Source organism: Colias eurytheme, chromosome 32 (assembly GCF_061535395.1).
Source record: "Colias eurytheme isolate Ceu_HAF_F1 chromosome 32, ilColEury1 Martin Lab GWU primary, whole genome shotgun sequence".
Lineage (NCBI taxonomy): Eukaryota > Metazoa > Arthropoda > Insecta > Lepidoptera > Pieridae > Colias > Colias eurytheme.
Window position 1 is genome coordinate 746905 of NC_143011.1, and position 23530 is coordinate 770434.

Genomic DNA, 23530 nt, shown 5'->3' on the forward strand with positions numbered 1-23530 from the left:
TGTAGAATTATGGCCATAAGTCGTGGTTACACCTAGGTGTTGTGTGCATAATAGGCATGACGAAAGATTTTCAAAACCTCTTCCATAATGTGTGTATACGTTTATTAAACAAGAAAAACCTATATTTCGCTAATATACTTAAATTTAACGAAGGTAAAAGCCATTTTTCAAAAAATATTTATTAACTGTGCTAAAACAGCTCACAGGTGTCATGGCGTAGGCGTGACGTCACTCGTACGTAAATACGTAATTATCTGTATGCATAGCGAAGTAAAATTAAATAAATATTTAATAATAAAGTGTTATAGAATCTAATTTCAAAGTTTATAAGTGGTGTACAGTATTGCAATGTGAATCTACATAAAAATAATACCCAAAAAAAGTGTTAGTAATTTTTAAAGTAAGTTTAAAGTGAGAAAATAATATGAAATGATTGTATAAATTTGACGCAGAGAAACCCGAACCACATATTCGTGAATTCGCAATTATATTTCTGTCCTGAGTCGATAAAGCATACGTGAAAAAATAGAAAATAAATAAAAATGCGTATTCTCAGCATATTCATAACAACAAAATACACCTGCCGCGAAGTTGTTGTGAGTTGTTTACGTAGAAGTGACGTCACGCGTGTTTCAGTCAAAATGGCCGACTGCAGAATTTCAATGTTTTATTTTATTGATAATCTCATTAATCTTAATGTTTTTAATATTTCTAAGTCACTATTTTTAATTTATATATAATACATTTTCCCTTAAAATCACCAATTCGAACATTAATTATGGATACTGTCGTCATGCCTAATTATCACGGTAGTGTGGCCGTAGCATAAATATTTGAATAATTGTAATAATTATATTAAACATTAGTCACTACCTATTTTTTTAAATATTATTAGTATTTATTAATTTTAATATAATACATAATATATTTTCGTAAAAAACTTTTATAAATATAATTCATAGGTATGAATTATTATATTTATACCATTAGCCGGTTACATATGAATATTATACAGATTGTTTTGAAATTATTTTTTTGTTATATACATATATTAATTAAACATAAGAGATATTCAAAATACCTACGTAACCACAAAATATTAATTAATTTATTATTATATATTTTTAATTATGAAAAAATTACAAAACTGTGAAATTGTCTATTCCCACTTTTTCGTAATGTTTGCAATATGTCGCGACTGGATTTTTACTTCCGGTGGTTTAGAAATTAAAAATTAACCGAAAAGCTCGCGCTCTCCCCCGAGTATATATATTCTGTGCCCGCGCCATTCCTCTTTCATTACCATTTCGTCTGTTCGCAGGGTAAGTCGATTTACATATTAGCATTAATTATTGCTCTCATAATTGTACTTTGAGCTAGAGAGTAGTATATTCTTTGTTTTTGAGTGAATTGAGTGAATAATGAGTTTGTTTTCTTTATATATTTTGCTAATTAATAATTAACTAACGATTAAATATATTACTTAGTTTAGGTAATTACAAAAAGTCTTCATTCTTATTCATAACGATTTATTCTTTTGTTTTTTTTTCAATGGTTTTAATGAATTGATGATTGATTATTTTAATGAAAACGAGTAATGTTTGTTTAATGCTTTGTTTTAAAATATTCATGTATCGTTTTCAGTAACTTTTCGATAACTTCGAGATTTTACCTGACCTCGTGCTCTCACCATGTTCCAAGCATCTTCTAGCAAGAATGGCGGCAACGCAGCGGCAATGGCGTGTATCGCTACCGGTAAGCTTTATTCAATTTATTAGATTTAATAATTAACATAGGTACATATTTTCATAGGGCTCTGTTAGGTAATCAATCAGGTTGTATCTTTCTTTTTTGTGCAAATTGAAATGTTCTAAATAAGTAGGTAAGTAGATATTTCTTATAATTATTCAAAGATTTTTTTTTGTGAAATTGGTACCTATCTAATACTTATCATCTTATACGTAATTGCCGTTGTCAAGTAGTGTTAAACATTTTTCATAATGTAGTTGCGTATGTACCTAATCGATTACAGAATAAAGTAATTTTCTTAAGTATAGATAAATATAGTAAGTACTAGGTAGGTGTCAGTACTATATTTTTTTCATAATTCGTTGTAAAATAATGCGCGGGAATCGCGGATCTGCAATGTCGCGCGATGAGCGGGCACAGCCATGAGCCGCGGTTGTCGGCGTCGGTCGCCATATTTTCCTTCCTTCAGTATTATATTCAAAATTTTACCTAAATATTATTATATAGTAAAAATAATAATTTTATTAAATCATGATAATATTGTCTCCGACATATTATTCCATACCTATTTTCTTTTCAATGAAAGCTTTCTGCCAGTGAGTAGTTAAAATTGGCCCGGATACGCTTTTATATTTGTATGTAATTGAACGTTTTATATTTATATTGATTTTCGGTTTAATTCCACTTCATTTTTCACATTGTTCAAATTTTGTATCAAAGTTAATTTACACTTACATTAATTATTGTAGGTAGGTACCTACCTACTCTTAAAGTTAAAAGCAAGATTTATAAACCAGGTTTTAGAATATTATTGGAGACGGAAGAACGACTTAGTACCTATACCTACTAGAATTTTAATTGATAGGTAATAAATAAGATTTGATTTTGATTTAATACGGTTAATTATAGCCAAGTATTATGACTTAATAATTGCCAATAACAGTAAAGTTATGTACCATGTTATCCATAAAAGAATAATAGGTTAGGTTTAAAGACTTATTACCTATAAAAACAATAGTTCACCTAAAATGAGTTACATGCTTTCCGATACATATTACATAAATTATACGTCGTATTGCGTAATAAAAATAATACATAGGTATAGTAAGTGTAAGTTTTGATAGGATTAAAATGAACATGTTAAATAATTCTAGATATCTTTGATTATATGAGTACTAGATTTCCGCCCGCGGCTTCGCCCGCGTTTGCAAAGGAAAACCCGCATAGTTCCCGTTCCCGTGGGATTTCCGGGATAAAAACTATACTATGTGTTAATCCAAGTTACCCTATATATGTGTGCTAAATTTCATTATAATCGGTTCAGTAGTTTTTATGTGAAAGAGTAACAAACATCCATACATCCTTACAAACTTTCGCCTTTATAATACATATATATATTAGATATATTAGATATTAGAATACCGCCCGCGGCTTCGCCCGCGTTTGCAAAGGAAAACCCGCATAGTTCCCGTTCCCGTGGGATTTCCGGGATAAAACCTATCCTATGTGTTAATCCAAGTTACCCTCTATATGTGTGCTAAATTTCATTGTAATCGGTTCAGTAGTTTTTACGTGAAAGAGTAACAAACATCCACACATCCATACATCCATACAAACTTTCGCCTTTATAATATATATTAGATATTAGATAGTATACTGCTACGTCTCGTTGCGAATATTTTTTTATAGATTGCGGGGTAGGTACCTACAATGACGCCACATTTTCTATTCATAGGTATTTCGTAACGAGTTACGTATTTTTTAGAGTGGTACGGGAGCCAGGAACAGATTTTATGACCAAGTTCCTCTCAAGCCGTAATTAGTAAAATGCATCAAAGTATAGTATTATGAAGCCTCGTGAACGTCAGCTGGAGCTCGGTTGGGGGGAAGAGCGGTTGTAGCCTCCCGTATCAGCTGACGGTTTTTTCACCAAGATACAGCCAGCTGACCTATATATTTATCCACAGTTACATATAAGCTATCATCAGGTAAATTTTTGTTTGAGAGGAAATCACGGGAAATAAATTTTTCTTTAAATTTAACTTTCATGTTCGAGACACCAGCTGACGTATAATACACCATGTTGTAACCAGCTGATTATTTTTTTTCGTTGAGATATTGGGTTAGCTACAATTTGACAAATTTTTTGCTGAGAGGAAATTAATGAATTAATGTATTTTTTTTTCCTACGTGCGTGGGAGGCTACAACTGCTCACCCCCCCCGACCGAGCGCCAGCTGACGTTCACGAGGCTTTATAATACTATACTCTGAGGCGTCTGACGAATTATCTCTTGAGAGGAAATAATTAACTAAATTTGTACCTGGCTCCCGTACCAATAGGTATCTATCTAATCGACTTGATATTTTTGTGTTAAAAATTTTATGGACTGGTAATTTGAAATTTCACTAGGGATACTTTCTTTAATATACCTATTTCATACGGATTTTTATTTTATAATCATACAATGCATTCTTTGTTTGGAACATTTCAATTTGCTTAACATATATTACATAATAGATGTTTCTATATTCATATTATGTTTTTTCTGACCTGATAAAATGTCATTTTGTTTTTATTATTATTTTAATCGGTTAAATTATTATTAAAGGGTCAACGCATCAAGCCGATCCCCGGTTTAAGGGTAACAACGCACAATGTGTCGCGATGGCAACATGCGCGGCTGTATATTCTTCTATTCTAAATAGGGCCGTATTTTCTCAGGAAAATATAGACACTATTTTAGACTTTGGTGATATGTTATATATTCAAATAAGACCACTTGGGGTTGCGCACAATCATCCTCATTTATACCCTGAAGAATTGCCTTCTGATATACGTGTAGGGACCTATTTGGCTAAAATTAAATCGATGGCAGACAACGATAGTTGGATCGACAACGGGCTGTTTCCCACATGTGACAGCGACATAGCCACTTACACTTTACAGTTAAAATTAATCCTAAAAAATAAAATATTTCACACTACACACAACGACTCCACACATAGCTACCTCTTCACCGGCGCCAATAATACAATATCTTTTTGGAGGTCAAATAATAAATATTTTATTTTTAATAGCCATAACGTAGACGCGAATAATAAATACGTCCATAACCCGCATTCGGTAGGAGCCGCACGTCTCTTTCAGTGCGACAATATAGATACTCTTGCAAAATTTTTGTTTTGGAATCCGTCGTTTGGTAGTCAATATCAAATCCATAAAATTATTTTAAATCATTTTCATAGTGTAAATATTAATAATGAATTAGTTAATGTAGACGACCAATTTGTTAGTGTAGACGACCAATTTGTTAGTGTAGACGACCAATCAGTTAGTGTAGACGACCAATTAGTTAGTGTAGACGACCAATTAGTTAGTGTAGACGACCAATTAGTTAGTGTAGACGACCAATTAGTTAGTGTAGACGACCAATTAGTTAGTGTAGACGACCAATTAGTTAGTGTAGACGACCAATTAGTTAGTGTAGACGACCCTAAATTATCTATTTTAAAGCCAGTAGTTTTAGTTAAAAAAGGTATACCCCCAAAATATGACCCTAAACTAAATTCCCTAAAACCAATAATTTTACTGAAAAATATTCGCGACCCTAAACTAACAACACTCACACCCGTTGTCTGCATCACAAAATTACCCGACGTTAGTAATGTAGGTAGGAAACGCGGTAGACCGGCTAAAAAAAATAATTCTAAAGCACACAAACAAAACAATGCCAATTTAGATTCGGATGATAGTTCATCAATAAATTCAGTAGAGGTAGGACGTAAAAGGGGACGACCAGGTAGGCGATCTATAGATGCAGATTCTCATTTAAAAGCGGTCACAAAATATAATAAGAATCATCCCGAGGTTAATAGGCAGGCAGTTAAAAAATATAATGAGAGTAATCCCGAGATCAATAAACGAGCAGTCGAAAGATATAGTAAGAATAATCCCGAGATTCATAGGCAGGCCAGTCAAAAGTTTAGTAAAAGTAATCCAGAAGTTAATAGGCAAGCCGTTCAAAAGTATACACAATCTAATCCGCAGGTTAATAGGCAAGCTGTAGATAGGTACAATCAAGTAAATCGAAATCTAGACGTTGAATTACGGAATTCAAACAATTTAATAGGTACAAAGAGTGGCGACGGCTTAACTGTCGTCAAATTGTATAGTTTTAAAAACATTTCATTATTAGATAGGGAAGCGTTTTTGTGTAGGTACTGTAATGCTAGATTGTTCTTTGAGGAAAAGAATCGTATCAAGTGGTGTTGTGGGGCTGGCGCTTATAACGTTCAGAATTTCCCGCCTTTAAATGAACCATTTTATAGCTTCCCTTCCTTTTTGCATAAACCAAGGGCTTATAATAATTTATTTGCTTTTAGTGCGTTAGGTGTTTCACACGGATTTCAGCATCCAACAACGGGGGTATCATTTTTAAAAATTCAAGGGAGGGTTTATCACAGAGTTTTCGATCTTGCGTACTCAGAAACTACTAACCCGGCTGGACTTTATATTTATGACTAGCTGGTGCGTTGTGCGCGGGCTGCAAGCAGCCCGCGAGCCCCTTTTGCCCCTGGGTTGAAGCAATAGGGCAGTCATTAGAAAATGTGTTAGAATTCCAAGTCCATTTATAATTTTCTGCTAACTGCGATTCCACAGTCAATCGGAAGTGCTTATAAATTCCCAATTCATAAATTTTCTATTCTGGAATGCTGTCGACCTTCGAGGGAGCATTGTGCGCGGGCTGCAAGCAGCCCGCGAGCCCCTTTTGCCCCTGGGTTGAAGCAATAGGGCAGTCATTTGAAAATGCATTCGAATTTTCTGTCCATTTCTTACATCTGCTAACAGCGATTATACAGTCAGTCGGTAATGCTTATAAATTCCCCATTCAAGTATTTTCCACTTCGGGAGGCTGTCCACCTTCGAGGGAGCGTGGTGTGGAAGCATCCCAGGGCAGATATCTTCAGTCATTTGAAAATGCATTCAAATTCCCCGTCAATTTGTTATTATCTGCTAACAGCGATTCCGCAGTCAATCGGAAGTGCTTATAAATTTCCCATTCAAATATTTTCTATTCCGGGGGGCTGTCCACCTTCGAGGGCGCGTGGTGCGCGAGCTGCAAGCAGCTCGCGGCTCATCCCAGGGCAGAAATCTTCAGTCATTTGAAAATGCATTCGAATTTCCTGTCCATTTGTTACATCTGCTAACAGCGATTCTACAGTCAGTCGAAACTGCTTATAAATTACATTATTCAAATATTGGTTAAATTTTTGAAACGTGATCCCGAATTTCATTTATTTGAGGTGTCTAATCAATAGCGGTGACTTTTCATAATAAACTGTTCAAGACAATAAATGTGTGAAGATGTATAAAACATATTGAAAACTTCAAGTCTTTTTAGTAGCGTCGTTTAAAATCAAATTCATTATGCTTTCGGCACTATAAAAATATCTAAGTGAAAGCCATAGGACTACTGTCAAAGAGTGTATCGATTAAGATATCGTTACACTATAAAAATAACTACTTTAAAAAAACCGACTTCAAAAACGGAAAAGTAAAAAATAATTAATTACTACATATTATTGTTAGTGTTATTCACTACATAGGTTTGAAGTCGGTGCCAAGCACTAAGCACTTATTAAACTACGCTATTTTTTGATACAAGAACTACCTATGTACTTGCAATTCAATTAAATTATTCGCAATACAAAAAATTGGCTATTTTTGATACAAAAACTACACTACTCTTGGTGTAAGTTCTACGCTATAAAGCGTGAACGATTGGCTCATTCACTCAACAAATGTGTGAAGATGTGTATATTATTACGTATTGAAAACTTCAGTATTTTTAGTAGCTTCGTTTAAAATCAAATTCATTATGCTTTCGGCACTAAAAATAAGAACCTACTTTTCCGTTTTTAAAGTCGGTTTTTTTAACGTAGTTTTAATAGTTTTTAACCTACGTATAACAGCGATTCTACAGTCAGTCGAAAATGCTTATAAATTACTTATTCAAATATTGGTTAAATTTTTGAAACGTGATCCCGAATTTCATTTATTTGAGGTGTTTGTCTAAGATTCCAGAAAGTTATTAGTATTATTAATATTGAATAACTCAGACTGATTGACCCATTGATGGTATTATATTATAGATGAAAAATAGTAATAAAGTGTATAAATTTCAATTTGAATAACCATGATATCTCTGAAAACTTGATAGCTATTGCTACTGTACATTTTATACTTCTTACTATAATATACAGAATATACCTAATAAGTGAAAGCCATCTACATTTTAAACAACATTGTTTGCTATAAGAAAAAAGGAACCGAGTATAATAATTTGGCCATACTCTTTATCAATTTTAATTCACCAAACATCATAAATTTAATATATTATTTAACCAAAAAATATCTTTCAAGAACAATGTAACTCGGGATCCCTGCAGAAGTCTTGACAAAAATTATAAATTACTTATTCAAATATTGGTTAAATTCTTGAAACGTGATCCCCGAATTTCATCATTTTTAGGTGTCTAATCGATAGCGGGCAGTGACTTTTCATAATAAACTGTTAAAGAGTTTACTTAACACGCTCGTCGCTTCGCTCCTCGCTCCCTATTTGAATATTTACGCCGGCCGCTGACGTGACTTGCTCGCTTCGCTCGCTTGGCTAGTGCGGTAGTTCAAAAGTAACCTAACTCGCTCGTCGCTTCGCTCCTCGCTACTTCTTTGAGTATTTACGCCGGCCGCTGACGTGACTTGCTCGCTTCGCTCGCTTGGCTAGTGCGGTAGTTCAAAAGTTAACCTAACTTGCTCGTCGCTTCGCTCCTCGCTACTTCTTTGAATATTTACGCCGGCCGCTGACGTGACTTGCTCGCTTCGCTCGCTTGGCTAGTACGGTAGTTCAAAAATAACCTAACTCGCTCGTCGCTTCGCTCCTCGCTACTTCTTTGAATATTTACGCAGGCCGCTGACGTGACTTGCTCGCTTCGCTCGCTTGGCTAGTGCGGTAGTTCAAAAGTTAACCTAACTCGCTCGTCGCTTCGCTCCTCGCTACTTCTTTGAATATTAACGCCGGCCGCTGACGTGACTTGCTCGCTTCGCTCGCTTGGCTAGTGCAGTAGTTCAAAAGTTAACTCGCTCGTCGCTTCGCTCCTCGCTACTTCTTTGAATATTTACGCCGGCCGCTGACGTGACTTGCTCGCTTCGCTCGCTTGGCTAGTGCGGTAGTTCAAAAGTTAACCTAACTCGCTCGTCGCTTCGCTCCTCGCTACCTATTTGAATATTTACGCCAGCCGCTGCCATGATTCGCTCGCTTCGCTCGCTTGGCTCGTGCGGTAGTTCAAAAGTTAATAAATATTTTCTACTCCGGGAGGCTGTCGATCTTCGAGGTTGCGCGGTGCGCGGGCAGCAAGCAGCCCGCGGCACCGTCTTTTGCCGTTGCTATTCAATTACCCTTCCTACTATGGAAATTTCCATACAAAATTTTCGAAAAAAAAATTTCGCTTTTTACCAAAAATTTTTATATGCCTGGAAGCGGACCAGGTTTTGAAGCATTTTTTACTTCGGCGACCCCGACCTACCTGCCACCGGTTCAGAGAGCCGTTGAATTTCGTGATGTATGGAAAATGGAAACCGAGGGTCGGAGAGAAATTCTGAGTATGCAGTTTTGTAAATCTGGCCGATTAGAGCACAGAAATCAATTTTCAGATAGATCGTAAAGTAATCGGCGCCACCATCTTGCTTTGAAAAATTGGCCATTTTTGAAAAAAAAATTGCGTCCAATTTGAAATTTCTCGATTGCCCTGGTAGCGCCCCATGTTTCTGATCATTTTTTAGTTCTACACCCCCCACCTATCTGACGCTGTTTCGGAGAGCCGTCGAATTTCGCGTTGTATGAAACTCGGAAACCAGAGGTGGAAACTCGATGATGAGTATGCCAACTTAATGTGCGTCTCGATTAAAGCCCCTGTGCCAAGTTTCAGCGCGATCGGACCAGCGATGGCCGTTTTAGTATTTGTATGGCGGCGGCCATTTTTTCCGCCATTTTGAATTTTTTTCACTATCTGTGGTAATTGCTCGAGGTCTACTACAAGTTTAGTTCGAGCACCCCAGATGTAGCTGCTACCGTTTGCGCGGGCCGTTGACCGTCTTCGCGAGATGAGGGAAAGTTTAAGATTTCGTATTTTTCTGGATATCCTGGGAGCTGGGCGAGTACGAACATGGTGTGAGTGTATTTCCGCGATGCGCCACCTCGGCTATATGCACCTTTTTATGTTTGCGCCAAAAATGGAAAAATTCCAAAATCGAGCGACCCACTATGGCTCCCTGGTAGCGTCCCAGGGTGGTGATCATTTTTAGTTCCGACACCCCCCACCCAACTCGCACCGTTTCCGCGGGCCGTTGGATTTTATGTTGTATGGAAGTTGGAAACTGGGGCCCGGAGCCACTCGAACGGGGCACCGATCGATTCGCCGGCTCGAACAGAGCACGTGTGCCAAATTTGAGACGTAAGGATTCATAAACGGCGATTTTGGCAAAGTACGGCGGCCATCTTGTTTTCGCGAAAATCCCCATTTTTCCACCACCCCTGGTAATCGCCACCAGTTCCGAGCATTTTTTGTTCAGACACCCCCCCTCCAGGTATCACCGTTTTTGCGCACCTCCAGGGGTCCACTCGGTTTTCGAAGATGATCGAGATCGCTATATTTTTCCTCTGGTCACTCGGCGCACCTCTACACGATCACGTCAAAATCCCCCCCACTTTCCACGTAGTTTCCGAGAAAACCGATGTCAGTCAGTGAGTCAGTCAGTGGTAGTGTAGCTTTATATATTATAATAACAGTGAGCGAGAGAGCATCGCTTCAAATTTAAATCTAGATTTAACAGTCATTCGGTCCATCACTAATTTCTTGCATAGTCATAACCCTTATATAGAGTGCTTCAAGCGGCTGAGCCAAGAACCATCCGACCACGCACACCTCATTTTTGAACACACCACACGACGCACACATGGCAACATTCTCGGTGATATGCCTTTGGGCAACGAGATTGCTGCCATTATTAGTAATGAGCAGGAGCGCTATATTCCGCGCGCCATTGCAATCTGGAAAATTGGCGACAAAAAGCCTCACACAGTAGATATAATGCACCCCTTATATGAAACTTTTCAATATCCATTATTGTATCCGCACGGTAACCCTGGATGGTTTCCTAACAAAACGGACAATAATGGAGCAAAACTAACCCAGAACAAATACGTTAGATGTCTCCTTCTGAGCGAACCCCGTTTCAACGATTATAATCGTTTGTCCGAAGAGTGGTTAGTTGATATGCAATGTAGGATTTTAGAAGAAAGACTTCGTTACCTGTATAACATCCAAAAAGGTAACACGGATAATGCTCTCCGTTCCGCTCCATTAAGAGAAGTAGAGTCAGTTTTACAGCAAATCAGTGTAGATGAGACTATTCGAGGAGAGGGTGGGGTTGTGCCTGGTAGAGTTTATTTGCCGAGTAGTTACACGGGGGGGCCTAGATATATGAAGCAAAAGTATATGGATGCTATGGCTGTAGTTAACAGATTAGGATTGCCATCTTTTCTTTTAACTTTAACATGCAATCCCAAATGGCCTGAAATACAAAATTCAACAACAGGTCATCATAATACGCCTTCAATTTGTGCTAGAGTTTTTAATATTAAATTACAACAACTTTTGAGGGATCTTCGCACAGGGGTTTGGTTTGGTAAAATTGTTTATATTTTATATGTAATAGAGTTCCAAAAACGGGGATTACCACACGCTCATATCTGTTTTGCAGTCGAGGGTGGTGGCCCCGTTCACGGTACTGATGTAGATAAATTTATTAGAGCAGATATTCCTGACGCTTCAGAAGCTGATGGAAAATTGAGGAAAGCCGTTTTAGATTATATGGTTCATGGTCCATGCGGTCCACCGCATAGGACAGATTTAAAATGTTGGGATAGTGAAAAAAAAAAATGTACAAGCTATTTCCCAAAACCAGAGACAGAGGTCACACACTGTAATGATAAAGGGTTTATAAATTTAAAGCGTAATAGTAAAAATACAGCCACCATTAAATACAGAGGGAGGGATGTAGAAATTAGTGATTTGTGGATAGTACCATACAACGCTGCCCTTCTCCTTAGATACGATTGTCATTTAAATTTAGAATCAGTGTCCACTCGAACTGTAATTAAATATCTTTTCAAATATATGACCAAAGGTCCAGACGAGGCTCGAGTCGCCATTGTTCCAGATGAACACAAAAATAACGAAATAGAACAGTACGTCACAAAACGATACATCGGTTCTGGTGAGGCTGCTTGGAGAGTTTTTGAGTTTGACGTCACGGGACGTGAGCCTACTGTAAAAATGTTAGATGTTCATTTAGAAAATCACCAGTCTGTTTTTTTTAAGGCGGGAAATGAAGAACGTGCGGTTAAAAATTCAGATTCAGATCTCATCACGTATTTTAATCGTCCCCTCGGTGAAGAATTTGATAGGTTAACATATTTAGATTTTTACGAGAGGTACATAGTTCATTCAAGCCGCCCCTCAACAAAAAATACAATCATTTACGAAATGAATAACGGAAAATTTTTGACTAAAAGACAGAGGGGAGAAATAGTGACGCGTTTATTTTGGGTCGCGCCCAACAGAGGTGAACAATTTTATTTAAGATTACTGTTAGCTTTACACCCCTGCCGTAGTTACAGGGATCTTTATAATTTGGGTGGTCCAAATTGTAACACATTCCAGGAAGCCGCTAAAGCCGTTGGGATCGCCAACGATGAAGCCGAATACGAGATAGCTATGCAGGAAGCTTCATGTTTTTTGACCGGACCACGCCTGCGTAACTTTTTCGTATTATTGGCTGTTAACGGGGTAGCAGTAGCGACACTGTGGGAAAAATTTAAAAATGAGCTGGCTGAAGACATCCTTAACCGCGTAGATAACGATCCGGATAGAGCGTACACCCAGGCCTTGGTTCAAATTGACCGTCTATTGCGAAAACATGGTACGTGTTTGTTAGAGCAGGGTTTGCCTGACGCGCGCGATGACACTACCGAATTAGGCCGTGAGAAGGCTCTACACGATGCAGACGGGTTACGCGAATTTGTAGATATTTGGACACCCAAGCTGTCTCATGACCAGCGGCAAGTGTTCGAATATGTGCAAAATTTGCTAACTGATGATGTTTTTCGCAATAGTAACGAAAGTGCTATTTATATAGACGGTCCGGCAGGCACTGGTAAAACGTTGCTTTTAAATACGATAGCAGCGTACGTGAGGGGCGTACTAAACGGTGTAGTTTTGTGCACTGCGAGTTCAGGTATTGCCGCGCAGAACTATGTAGGCGGTATGACCGCGCACAGTATGTTTAGGTATCCGTTGAGCGCTATTGACGATTTAGGGTATTGGTATGTAACAAACGGAACCCAGAGAGCTGAACTCATACTACACTCCGATTTAATTATTTACGACGAAGCGCCGATGGTACACAAGTACCTCATTCATTTGTTAGATAGGTCTTTGCAAGACTTGACAAAGTCTAATAAAAGTTTCGGGGGAAAGGTTATCATCTTTGCCGGAGACTTTCGTCAGATTCCACCAGTAGTTACCAATGCCAAGTGTCATTCCGATATATTTAATGCCTCAGTAAAATCATCGCCCTTATGGCAGAGTTTAAAGACTTTTTCACTAACTACACCTCAGAGGTGTAGTGAAGATAGTGTATTTTCCGATTTTTTGCTTCAAATAGGTTCTAACAATTTGCCTTTACATTCGGTAAAGGTCGGCAGATCTTGTCAAAATTTAATAGACCTTTCACTTTTATCATTTACTACAGATTTAAATGAGTTAATTAATTTTGTTTTTTCGGATTTCCTATTAGAACACGAGCCAGAAGTTTGCATAGGTAGAGCCATTCTTTCAACTCACAATTCTAATATTAGGGAAATAAATAGAACTGTATTAGACCGTTTGCCAGGCGATCTTTTACATTTCTATTCAGTAGATAAAACGGCCACGGATGACACTGACGAATTGTATTTAGGCGTGGACGTGTTGAATGGTATGCACCCTAAAGGTATACCAGAACACGATCTCACATTAAAAGTAGGATGCATTTGCATGATAATACGTAACCTTAGTTTTTCGGATCATTTAGTTAATGGTACGAAAGTTATAATCGTAGGGACTTCACCTCGATTGATAACAGTTCAGAAACCGGGAATAGCCGAATTGTTTTTTATACCGCGAATCATGTTCAAAGCCCCCATTGATCATAATAGTCCGATAGAAATGTGTCGATTGCAATTTCCCCTTCAGGTGTGCTATGCAATGACCATTCACAAGAGTCAAGGCCAAACCATTAATAGGGTTGGCATTGATTTAAGATCGGATGTCTTCAGTCACGGACAGTTGTACGTGGCATTAGGTCGCGTACGGGATAGGAACGATTTAATGCTTCTTGTACATAGGGAAAAATTAATAGACGGTAAACCTTACGTTAATAACGTCGTCATTCCACAGTTACTTTAGGGATTTCCCACCATGCATTACACTATTCACTTTGCTTGGTAGATTGACGAGTTACACTTGCAAGCATTACACACTCGGCTTCCTGGAATGAAATTGTTCACCTCCGTTCTATATCAGAAATCAATTATTAAAATCAAATCATGTTGCCAACGTTTACATTGTGCGTATTTTTTTATGAACTCTTATCATCACGACGCTAACATTAAAAAACGAATTGATTCTACGTTAAAGTTGAAACACTGTGTAACAAATTATTTGTATTAAAGTAAAATGCGAGAGCGAATGTATAAGTTTGTTATTGGTTTTAAGGTTGTATGCGTATTGTCGAGTATTTATATGTCAGTGGCGGTGACAGTAATTTATAAAATTGACTGAACTTTTCTTATATTTAATAATGCCATGGATACGTAAGTCATAGCAGCTGCTTGGTTCATAGGAATTTAAATGGATTTGATTGGACCTTATCGGCTCGGTGACAGGTGGAAATGCGTGTCGAGAGTCCTCTGCAAGGCGGTAGGTCGTGAGTTCCGGAGCCGGCGGCCGGCCGTGGGAGGCGCAGGAGCGACTCTGTCGCAGAGGTGAGTGCGGTGCCCTAAGTCGCTTTGCATTGGCGCTGCGTCGCGCCTGCAGTGATGGCGGTGACTAGATGTAGACAGTGTCGAAACAATAGAATATTACGATTGATAATGCGGGGCGTTTCTCTCAAGTTGTATGTATTAATATTTATATTACATCTCATATAATATGTCATAATTGTGCTCACCTAACCAAAATATTTACGTATTTGAAAAAAAATGGATACACAAAATAAAAACAATTTTAATTTTATGTTCCTATAAATTGTTATTAATTCGAAGTATCAAATTTGATAAAATGTTGAGTGAATTTTATCACTATCATGTAAACAAAATTTAAATGGACATGTTTATTAATATACTATACTGTATAATTATTAGGTAATTTTGCCCATCATTGTACGGTCATCCAAGAAAGTGGTGTACCAGTTTTGATTTAGTTTCCCGGTTATCGAAAATTACAACAAGGTTCGTTATAAAAAGATATTACTGAAAGAGACAACATTATCATGACGTAAACCTATGTATTTAGTATTCATACGTCATATGTCACATATAAGTACATGACATTTTAACCTTTAGTATAAATGAAAAGGACATTACTTTCTACAAAGCAATAATTGAAATGTTTCCAAACAAAAGTAATAAAAACTATTTAAATAGACAACCGAATTCCATTTGAAAAAGAAAACTGACAATTGACATTTTGTCAAATATGTATATGCAAAAATGTGCAAAAAATCGATATATTTTCCGTGTTATTTTTCAATCAACTGCATATAAAATCATCTCAATGCCTGCCAACTTGACCATTGCCGAAAGAGCACAAATAATTGCCCAATTTAATGAGGGAAGCAGTATCAGTGCGATATCCCGGAATTTGAATATATCGAGGCATTCTGTCCGCTTTTGGATTCATCGTGAAGGACAGGAGGGAAGTTTGTTGGATCACAGAAGAAGTGGTCGCCGGCCTGCACTCTCCAATAACGATAGAGAACGAGAAGAGCCCACAAAACATTTTGCGGAGATGTTCGATGTGAGTGCCCAAACAATATGGAATCATCTACATTACATGGGGTTGCACCACAGGCATTACGTCAAGAAAATATATTTGACGGATGCTCACAGACTTGCTCGTCTGAACTTCGCCAGAGAGCGCTTAGAGTTTGATTGGTCTAATACAGTGTTTTGTGATGAAAAAACGTTTAAATCCAGTCAGCATGGACGTCTTCACCTTTGGCGATAATTCAACGCGGTATAAAGATGATCATGTAATCCCAAATAGAGAATCAGGTCGAATTTCCGAAAATATTTATGAGTGCGGATGGTGTAGGAGAATTGTGTTCTCTACCTCCTCGAGCGACGGCTGTAAATTATATCGACGTGCTTCAGAATGCAATGCTACCGACAGTCCGTAATGTTTACCCGGAGAACGAAGTGCCACAATTTGATTTTGTTCAAGATAATTGTTCAATTCATAATGCGAGGATCGTAAGAGCCTGGTTTCGTTCACACACTGACGTAAGGGTAATTCAGTGGCCCTCAAGATCGCCGGACCTCAACCCGATAGAAAATCTTTGGGGCCTTAAGATCAACGATGGTCGCATCAAAAAACATATTATGAGTAAAAGCAACCTGTGTTTTCATCACTTGAACTAGCCATCAAACTATCACTTGAACTTTCACCATTCTTTGCCCGCGAAATCACACGAGTTTCAACAAGTTGCTGATTTAAGTTAGCGACACACTCAATAGGCGGTGTTGTCAGACATATTAACCAACTATTTTACACCAAATACTTTGAATGTATGAAGTATGAAGGTACTTTAGCAATATAAAAATTTGCTTGAAGTGTTCTTCAAAGCAAAGCTGATGACCCATTGTACACCAATCATCACATTTTCAATACTTAAATTGTAAATTATACCCGAATCCTCATAAATTGAAACTTTGATTACAGATTATGTATTATAATAATCACACCTGCGCAAAGCATGCATATGCACTTACGAGTATTTTATGTAAAAAATATTGTCACAAGAATATGGTTATTCATCACATCGAATAAATTCAAGCATTTGTTACTAACGTAAATAATAGGGTGGCAGTTTCACTTCTTAGATTATTTCGTATGCCTTTAATTTGTATAAATTTAAATATATTTTTAATAATTATATTTAAAACAGCAAATTGTACAGCAAAAGCTACCAAAAAAAATACATAAAAAATATCAGAAAACAAAAAATATAAAAAAGCCAAAAAAAAAGAACAAAAACAAAAAAATACCAAAAAAAAAAAAACGAAAAAAATAATTATGATAGAACATCAAGAATATATTTGCCGCATCAACGAAACAAGAAACAAATACTGGAATTACATACGTTATATAATTAAAATAGCCATTTTACTATTATAATAAACAGTCATACGGTCTCGTACTGAAATATATGTAGAAATGAGAACAATGAAAACATTGGTCAGACGCAATAGCCAAACAAACATGAAATCATCAAAATGGCATTATGATCCAGTTGCCGTCGTTTAATGTGAGGTCACATAGTTTTGGAACTAAACTGAAGTGCAAATTATAACCGAACGAACATGAAACTAAAATCCTAATATTAACGACATCAAATAAAACACTGAAGGCTATGCTTTTATGATTGATTTGTATGATAATATTTTCTGAAACGACATCCAAACAAGAACATGAATTCTATCCGGTTGCTGATCGCACTCGCTGGGCTTCCCAAAAGGGTCTCACCCGGTGGGGTTGATCGCACGGATCCTGCAAGCGAGTGGAGTTAATGAATTTTAATTTACATAAAAATACTTGACTGTATTCAGTATTGAAGTATGGTGGAATAGTTCGATATGTGAATAGCGTATAATTAGTAATTCCAGTATTTTGAATCACCTCAATCAAGCAAGATCAAGATTTATTATATAAGTAATTAAGTATTAAAAAATGTATTCGTATAAATTTATTCTTTTATCTCGTTTTAAATGGAACAAAAGTTTAAAACAAATGTTGGTTGTCGATTATTATGTAAGTACTTATGAGAAAAAAAATATTAACATACATTCCCAAATTACGTTGTCAACAGTTATTTTACAATAAATTTTAAAGTTATAATATTGTAATTCGTATTGCAAAAATAAAAACTTTCTTCCTTACTTTTACTCTGCCTTCTCTTCTTTGAGAGAAACTTTATTGAATTAAAGTATCAGGCAACTCTTCTATTTTTTCGCTATACCTTCTTATGTAACTCGCCCTTTTCGTTTCGTGTTATTTAATTACACCACTGTGCCTATTCTTTTTTCTCTTCTTTATATCTTCTCTAAATTCTTCTTAATACGTTATAGTTTATACTATGTAATTTAAAAAAAGGCAACGTTAACCTGTAATATTAAGAACTCATTGTATATAGAGTACCTACATACTATCATTATGTAAAATACATTTCATCTTAATGTACCTAATGTAGGAATACAACTGGTCGACTGGTTATTTATTTTGTAATTTGTAACATTTCATTGCTTGCTTGCTTAAAATAATTAAAGTGACTATGTAGTAAGTACTGTTATCGTACAAACTCCAAACCTAAATCGAGGACTGAAGAATTGTTAGTAAACTACAATCAATTGCTTTTTTCACATGCATATAATATATCTATAAAATATAATTTTTGTTTTTCTTAGATACATAAGTAGAACTTTTATGTTTACGTATCACCTATAAGTTTTTGTTATTTACAATATTTTAGTAAGACAATGTAAAATGTATGAAATACTCTAAGAATTGAAAACATCTTTTGTTAGTATGATAACCATATTCTTGAATATTTATATATATAAAATTCAACGCAAAAAAAAAAACTATATTATCAAAAACAATTAATCAATATCATAATTACTTCGAAAATGCATAGTGTCTTATTGTGATTTTTTTACCAAGGATATCTTTGCCCGAAGATCAATTCATATGCAAATTTTTAAATTGCAAAAATACCTTCACACTGGCAACATTATATCTGACAACACTCATGCCGTATGTGTCGCTAACTTAAATTAGCAACTTGTTGTAACTCGTCGAATATCATGTGTGATTTCGCGGGCAAAAATAGTGAAAATTCAAGTTGATGTTTGTGCATGATGGCAAAAACACAGGTTACTCATAATATGTTATTAAATAACGTTTGAAATATTATAACTACCACTGAAGGTTGTTTTATACAAGAGTTACAATGGTGGGCAAAATTTCCTAATAATGTAGCGATCTATATTTTACAACATTGCTCAGCATCAAAAAAAGCTTAGGGTTAGCACATTTTATATTACCACATAATTTGATAGTTAATAAATATTATTTCTATTCGGTTAATTTCGGAAAAATAAGCCTAATTTGGTATCTCGGAAATAACCATGGTAAATAAAGTTAAATCACTGAATTTTAAGCACAACTTAAATGTAAAAATATGATTATTTTTATTTAATTGTCAATGAACAATATTCTGTTTTGCTTTTTGTCTTTTTATTGCCTACAACATAATCCCACTACGAAATCTTTGCAGCAAAAGAAATCGAAAGAATGCTCATTTTACTGAGATTTACCAGCTTTTTGGAAAAGTAAAATGCGATTTATAGGAAAAAGAGAAAAAAAAGCCTGGGCAACGTTTCCCAGCCTCTGAAGGTTCCCGACCTTTCATGATACTGCTTTGACTTAAGTAAACGACATCTTTCGTTTTGTGAATATTTCACGGTATATTAATAAAATAATAACTCAACATTTATCAAATTTGATACTTAGAATAAATAACTATTATTTATAAGAACATAAAATTGTTTTTATTTTGTGTATCCGTGATCTGTCCATTTTTTTTTTCAAATACGCAAATATTTTGGTTAGGTTAGCACAATTATGACATATTATATGAGATGTAATGTAATATAAATATTAATACACACAACTTGAGAGAAACGCCCCGCATTATCAATCGTAATATTCTATTGTTTCGACACTGTCTACATCTAGCCACCGCCATCACTGCAGGCGCGACGCAGCGCCAATGCAAAGCGACCGCACTCACCTCACCGCACCGCACTCACCTCTGCGACAGAGCCGCTCCTGCGCCCGCCGCGGCGCGCGCCGGCCCGGCCACGTCTCGCCGCCGAGCGAGGCCGCTCGCGCGCAGCTCCGCCCGACACCGGCCCGGTACCGTCCGCGGATCCATTCCTTCCGTTGGACTAAAAGCGCCCGCTATCGTCTTTCATGATCCATCGTTATTCTATATTCGAAGGGCTATCATTTCATTTTTATAAATTGCATCACGTCCGACGTATATTTACAGTACAACGCGCTACATCATTACTTCTAATATCGTACTTTTACATTCGCTGAGCGCATTTTACAGTAATATTTAAATATTTTGTCTCGCTATGCTTCAATTTTCTATGTAGATCAATCAATTTTGTTTTTTAACATAAACTTACATGCACAACACAAACTATATTTTTATGTACATAAAATCAATTAAGTTTAGTTTATAGGTATATAGACTAGAGTAAACTAGAGTAAATTAATTTAGATCGTGTAAATTATTGATGTAGAATGTAGATATTTTATTCATACATTTTATTTACGTGTATACCTAAGTATGTATTTTTGATAGAATCATGGTTATATTTATTTAATTTTATTTTATTACACGCATAACGCTTTACTTAAACACGTGTCAATCATAAACACACTTTACAATTTTTATTTCTTTTATAGTTAAGTATAATAGTAGTAATTAGTGTATATCGAGTACTTAGACGGTAGTTAGGTAACTCCGCCTGTGTTTGAGGGTGAATAGAATAAATTTTATGAGATTATTTTATTCTACCTCATCGCAGCCAGTCCCAAGCCTGGATAAAGGAGGAGGTGGTAGTTTTGCATTAATACAGAAAGTTTCAGATATAATTTGCTCAGTATGATGTGAAACACCTCGCTGCCAGTCAAAAAAATTGAAAACAGTGTTCCTTTTTGCGGATATTTGTCATAGGTTTATATTATCTTTTATAATCTTCTTATTATGTTTCTAAATTTATGATACAACTTATATATTTCATATTTTCCAGATCGCAGAAGACGGACAAACAACACAAAAGAATAGGTTTAATATGACAACATTAAATCACAAGTTAAGTATATTATATTTGTTTGGCATAATTCCTGTTTGTCTAAAAAGGAGCATTAAAATAACATAATATCTTGATTAATGTTTTTTTTTTTTCAGAAACGCCACAATTGAATCCCAGTTGAAATAGGAAAATATAAAAGACCAGTTTCATCCATAGGAAGAAAGATACTACTTATTTTACCAATAAAAGGACTTGAGGGCAAAATATTTTACATATTAAGTACATATAAAGTTTTGATGAAGAATTTTGATGAGAAAAAATAGCAAGTTAAGTACATAATATATTTATTGACCTAATTAATTCCTGTTTGTGAAACATTTAAACTGCATAAATATAATAAATAACACATCATGATTAAATTTACATTTTAATCGACTTCGAAATTGGACTTATTCTCTTTTTCGCTTTGTTACATCATAATTTTTCACTGGGAAAACCGATTTTGAGAATTCTTTTTTTTTATTTGAAAGCTGCCTGCAATGTGGTGGTCCCAATTATTTGATTTAGTTTTGACAAATTGAAGGTTTTCATTAAATGTGGTTTTTTTTTTCAGAAATGCCACAAATTACTCTATAACATAAAGACAGTTTCATCAAGAGGAGGAATGACACAACAAATAAAAGGAATAATTGAAGTCAAAATATTGTACATATATAAAACAGGCTTTGTATCAGTACAAAATGGAATCACCAGTTAAGTATGTTAATTATATTTTTGGCCTAATTTTTGTTTATGAAACGATCAAACTACATAAAGTATTGATCAAAAATAGTTTCCTCAATGCAACCTCTGTTACTATTAGAACAAAATATATTTTTTTATAAATTTATACATACTATTAAGTATTACTTAACTATATTTGTTGTAAAATACATTAAAATCTTTAATTTCTAACTATAAAACTCTCGTCACAAACAATAAGTTTTATAATAAACATCGCTGTTAAAAACCAAAGTTGTGACTTTCAAGAATTCATATTATATCTATTCATAAATTGAATTTCAATCTAATTTTTATTATGGACTATTCTTGATTTTTGATTGATACTCATACTCATGCATGTGAAAAAGGATAACAAAAATATGTATTCATATTTTAAACAATTTCAGCCAGACGCGCCAGGTGCTCAAAGCAGCGTCACTAAGAAGAAACACGTGAAAGCACGAAACAGACCACCATCGTGCTCCGTGGAAGATCCGCATTGTTACGCTCCTATTGGTCTTAGCAAGATGTTATATTATATTATGTTTAGCCTTTAATATATTGATCCGACCTGTTTTTATAATATTTATTCAAAATTTTAAGTTTATCCATGCACTACTGTTTACGTCTAGCCCGGGGTAGCATATTTTTTGCTTCGATTATTATTTTGTAAATCGCACCCAAAAAATATTCAAGTGTATTTTCCTACGTTTTTTTTATGTATAGATTTTATTTAAGTTGTATGAAAAAATGTATTACTGTTACCATTAGTTGAATAATATAGTTATGTTAATAAAACCATTTTAGTTTCAATTATTGTTGTTTTATTCGCAATTCAAAAATAATTATGATTATTGATTTTATGAAACTAAATTTTGATATAATATGTAAATAATCTATGAAGATAGCTGTTTTATTATTGAAATAATTAAAGTTTTGTTTAGATAAATTGCCTATCATCTACTACACAAGACAATGTTTAGTACTTGCCATAGAAACACATAGAAATGAACTACTAAAATCATTATTCACATGTTCGATTCAATAAACAGTGTATGAAGAACTTAACAAATTAATCATTGCAAACCGACAGATGGAACTGATATAAATAACTATATTTTTATCTTTTTATAATAAACTTAGGTATAACTTCCTAACACCTAATTCAGTAGGTAGGTACATAAATTAAAAAAGGCACTACGAGGATTATAAAATGATAGAATTAAAAAAAAAAAAAACACTGATGAATGATATTGACAAATGAAAATTTTAAGATTTTAACTAAGTAATATTATTGGTCCTAACTACTATTTAAATTATTGGCTTGCAGCTAAATTACTAAAATACCTAAGGGACTAGAAATATTGAGAAAACAACTTCAATTAAAAATCAACAAATCAATTTAATGTAACTAGATAAGAAAAAATAACGATAACAAACTATTATTTCGAGGTTTTACATAACGAACTACCTACCTACCTACTTAACATTTAATTTTAATATCAGCTACACTCCACAGGAGTACTTGTTTATATAATTCAGTTTTTTGTTAGTTTTTAAACAAGACAAGAGGTAATCATTATTTGTAGGTATATGAATATGTTCAATGAAATTAAAACACATTATTTAGGTATCTTATTTTGTATTGTATCTTTTAAAAACACGTTTTGCCAAGATCATTTTTTCATTAAATAATTTCAATCTTCTATTTTCATTATTGCTTCTGTTAAAAACAATCGCTTTCTAT

At 35.2% G+C, this 23530-nt stretch overlaps 1 long non-coding RNA gene across 2 annotated transcripts; it reads left to right on the plus strand.

Moving 5' to 3' along the window:
• Positions 1 to 1306: 1306 nt before the first annotated feature.
• On the plus strand, positions 1307 to 22596 carry LOC149895096 (uncharacterized). Of its 2 annotated transcripts, XR_016458511.1 has the most exons (5): positions 1307 to 1322; positions 1645 to 1755; positions 21019 to 21347; positions 21635 to 21778; positions 22191 to 22596. It is a non-coding gene; the product is annotated as an uncharacterized LOC149895096 (long non-coding RNA). The 2 variants fall into 2 exon arrangements; XR_016458510.1 differs by lacking the exons at positions 1307 to 1322; positions 1645 to 1755; positions 21019 to 21347 and having other exon boundaries at positions 21354 to 21778.
• Positions 22597 to 23530: the final 934 nt, after the last annotated feature.